Raw genomic sequence first — 4,280 nt, 5'->3', positions numbered from 1 at the left:
TAAGCATTTTTATGGTTGTAGATAGGAGAGTGAAAAAAAGTGTACTGTTAGTTGCTACTAAATCAGTCTTTTGTGTCCTAAAAGAACTTGCATTGCAAGTGTGTTGTAACATTTGTGTTGAAGCTAATACATTGTGTAGGTTTTGGAGGGGTGGGGTTGTTTTACCGAAAGGTCTTTCCCCATCGATATATCTTTGTGTTTATGTATTTTCTTTCTCTATCTATTTTCTATATTCATGGTTGACTGCAATATTATTGTTTACAAATTATCAAATCTAAAACTATAAGGATTTAAATAGAATTGCACAATACTTTCCTTAATGGATTAGTGTAGGAATCTATTTTTGCACCTAAGTTTCGTTACACTTTGATCCTACATCAAGGCTCAAGCATCATAGCACCATATCCTCACATACCAAAAAAGACTTTGATTTATAGCTTTACAATTCTATATTCCATCACATATAAAATCTCCTTGCATGCATTGAACACTTGTCTATGTCATTGCTTGGTCAGACTTAAATTCTACAAGACCATATTTCTTTGATGCACTCAAGAAAGATACTAACAAAGGTTTAACATATCTTACAACTAGAGTTTGGTATCTTATGAAAAAATTTCATCTATAGGATGTCTATGACGAAATTAAACAAGGGTATTATGCCTTGATCTTTGTCTCAAAGACTTGTTCTCTCATAACCTTTCAATGTGACATAGCCAAGTAGTTTAATTTGCAAATAAGGGTATTATAAGTGTTGTGCTAGTAGTTGATTTGATACATGGCTATTCAGAAGCTAAGAAAAAATTGATTGATCTAGATGATGTGTGGAGGATGAAAGTAGAAGGTAATTTTCTTCATCTTCCCACTGGCATGAACACCCATTGTAAAATTATGGTTACCACTAGAGATAAATTTACTTCTAAACACATGAGAAATCTTTATGTTTATCAAATGTAACTACTACGGGAGGAAAAAAATTCAAATATATTTTGCCTCTTTTCCTTTCCTAATAGTGAGGGACATAGGCCACCTAAGCACCTAAAGAGTTTGGCTCATCATATTGTAGAAAAATGCGTGAGGTTGTCATTGGCTATTAAAATAGTTGTGGCATCCATGACAATATATCTCGACTTAGAGGATTGAAATTCAAAGCTAGGGAAATTGAAAAACATTGAGGTAGAGGTAGAGGACTATATGATTAAAATCCTCATGTTGAGTTACGAGTCTCTTCCCTCACATCTTAAATCTCAGTTTTCTTATTTTTCTTTCCTTCTAGATGATACATTTTTTTTCTTTCTAAAATAATATTCCCAGAATGTATAAATCATGACTATTTGATATATTTGTGGATAACTAAAGGTTTTATTCCTCCAATCTCTATCTTCTTATCTAAACTACAATCCTTATTTCTCATCATTGTTAAATCTTTCTCAATAATTTTTTTCTCTCCCATTGTTCTCTCCTTGTTGTTGTGCACCAATTACCATTTCCATGGGAATGACGTTATATAAGCACATAGAGTATTTATTCTAGATTCATATCTAGAAACCCTGCCGATTATCCCTTATGTTGCAAACCATGTAGAGACAATTTTCTTATTATATTTTGAATGCCTTATGCTCCAATTGTTGTGGATAGAGGCTTTTTGGATTAAATTAATTGCATCAACCCTTGCATGTGTGCATTCAACCATAGGGAGAAATATGATCTTTCATTGTTCATTTGGCCTACTTTAATGGGTAGGTTTGACTCTATTTGGTTGGAAATTAACAACTCTCTTGTATGAGTTCCTGTCCTTAGTGAGTCGGTTCATTGATTTGATTTCCCTTTCATTTTCTTTCAAATTTGACTCCTTTATTTGTGTTTTCTTTTTGCCATGGTTGACCATATTCAAGATTGCATTTTTGCATGGAAAATTGGTGATTTGGGTTGCATTATGATCTTATATAAAACTTCTTCTCATTGTCTTTGTTGGATCATCATGTTGAGAACAAAAAAAATATATTAAAAATTCATGTAGACTAACTTTAGTTTTCCTTTAAGAATTAATTTCATTTTAATCTTCTAAATCAATAGAATGTAAGAAAATAATAATACATTAAATATGTATGAAATAATCAAAATATTCTTCAATTCTATACCTTTATTTTTTTCTTCTCATTCTTCCAATCTTTCATAGTTTATTATATTATTTCATTTAATTTTGATTTGAAATAGCATTTTAAATTTTTTAAAATTTAATCTATTTGCGTATATTTTTTAAATAATATTACAAATACTTTCATAACTTTTAAATTATCTCAAATATAAAATTAACACATGTACTGTCAAATTTAACTTTGCACGATTTAGAAAAACATCATTGATTTGAATGATTTATCAAAAACTATTCATATACTCAATTTCCAGTAAACAAATCTAGAAACTCAGATTAGACATAGGTAATGATATATCGAAAGTTTGTCTAATCTCTAATTTAAAAAATAGCTACCTTTCTTATCAGTGCAAATGTTTTGAATTACTAAATCCTTGATTCTTACTCAAATCCTGTCCAAGCAATGTTGGATCAGAGATACAAGCCAAATAATCAGTCGTTTCCATTTCCAAACACTCAAATAACAAATCGAATTTAAAACTGGGCATCTATTATGCAATAAATCAATATGGCTGTTACAGAGGTCTTAAATTAATATAGTACCTATCGACGATGATAGATTATCATTACGATTGCTTTGCGTACAATAATCTAATATCTAACAAAACTCAAAGTATAGTTCACGAATATGATGAAATGATTGCAATCTTTAAATCAAAAGAGTCTTACCACGTTTCAACTCAATTCATCTCTAAAGAATTGTGAAAGCCATGCAACAATCTTTATTACAATTGAATTACTAGGAAGGTATGCCTGCCATTATTTGTATGATGAATCACCTCAATTAAAAGAAACAAATTGAATGAGACTTAAAGAATCTAATAGTGCTGGGCGAAGGGATAGATTTCATAGCGCAGGGTGCAGCTGCCCATGAAAACCTGGGCACCGACTCTCTGGCTAGACAAGCGGAAGATCTCTTTATATCCTTTGGAGAGGCAGGTGGCGCAGTCTTTCATGGACATGTCTCGCCAGCACATCTCCATGGCGTAGATGCTCACGTTCGAAGTGGAAGAAACAACAACAGACGACCCCATGGCGAACTTGATAGGACTGGCGGGGACCCTGCTCGACAGATCTGCCAACAGATCCCTAACAGCAGCATCAAAGTGGACGTCCCTATTCTCGTTGACGTTGACCAGGTCGTACCAGCGGGCAGTGTCTAAATCTTAGAGGAAGTTATAATTTTCGTAGCGAAGGAAGCAGTGCTCCAGCTGGACACGTGCGCCAATGGCGTTTGGGCAGTCACGGTGGACGACCTTGACTACCCTCGCTGAGCACGTTTGGCAGTCGGCGGGAGACAAATCTCCTCTGCACTGCAGTCGCCCAGACAGCTGGTTCGACCCCTTCTGCCCACTAACGGAAGCGCCGAAGCCGGCATTAAATGCTGCGTTCTCCGTCAGAGTTTTAAAGAGCTCCTGCAGGTTGCTATCAAACTGGGAGCCGTTGGAGTACTTAGCCACGTTACATGCTGCATATATCTCGCCCCCCTCGTCCGAGGACTCCACAATCACAGCAGAGAACAGGAGTAGAGTCGCCAGATATAGCGGCATAATTCTTTTCGATCCAGTCGCTGAGAAATACATTTCGGGAGATTATTATTACAGAAGAGAAGCAGATGTCGTGGTTGAACACAAGGAGCAATACAGCTTATAAATAGATGGGAAAGGAGTGGGGGAGTATGAGCGTGACCAGGCAACAACTGACTTGGTCATTGCATATATTTTAAACCCGTAAAATCTTGGTATGCCCAATTCAAACTTGTTGCATATAGTTTGAGCATGAGGCCGGCCGCGAGGCCCCGTCAACTTAAAAATAATGGCCCTGGAAACATTAACTTTCAAAAGCTGAAATTGTCCACGCCGTGCAGGATTCCGAATTTCTCCATCAAGATGGGTAAATTATTTCGACTGGAAGACCCAATCAACAGCACCATTTCCTGCTTTCTTGTATTTGTCTTAGGCTGATACTATTGTAATAACTTCTACATATCTAGTGATTAATTTTTAATATCTCAAACAATTAGATTTAATTATTTTTCCTCCTGATTTTAAGTTTTGATTTTCACAATGTTTATATATGAAATTTTTAGTATCTCAATTTTTTAAAAATATTTTATTTAAACTTG

General features: G+C 35.0%; 1 pseudogene; it reads right to left on the bottom strand.

Annotated features, from left to right (window-relative positions):
* Nucleotides 1-2,973: 2,973 nt before the first annotated feature.
* On the bottom strand, nt 2,974-3,738 carry LOC149550292 (antimicrobial ginkbilobin-2-like protein; annotated as a pseudogene).
* Between the last annotated feature and the right edge of the window lie 542 nt (nt 3,739-4,280).

Source organism: Cupressus sempervirens, chromosome 7 (genome assembly GCF_028749045.1).
Source record: "Cupressus sempervirens isolate cs-2001-9-10 chromosome 7, ASM2874904v1, whole genome shotgun sequence".
In the NCBI taxonomy this organism is placed as follows: Eukaryota; Viridiplantae; Streptophyta; class Pinopsida; order Cupressales; family Cupressaceae; genus Cupressus; species Cupressus sempervirens.
The sequence above is the reverse complement of the archived record's forward strand: the minus strand, read 5'-3'. Positions and strand labels throughout refer to the sequence as shown.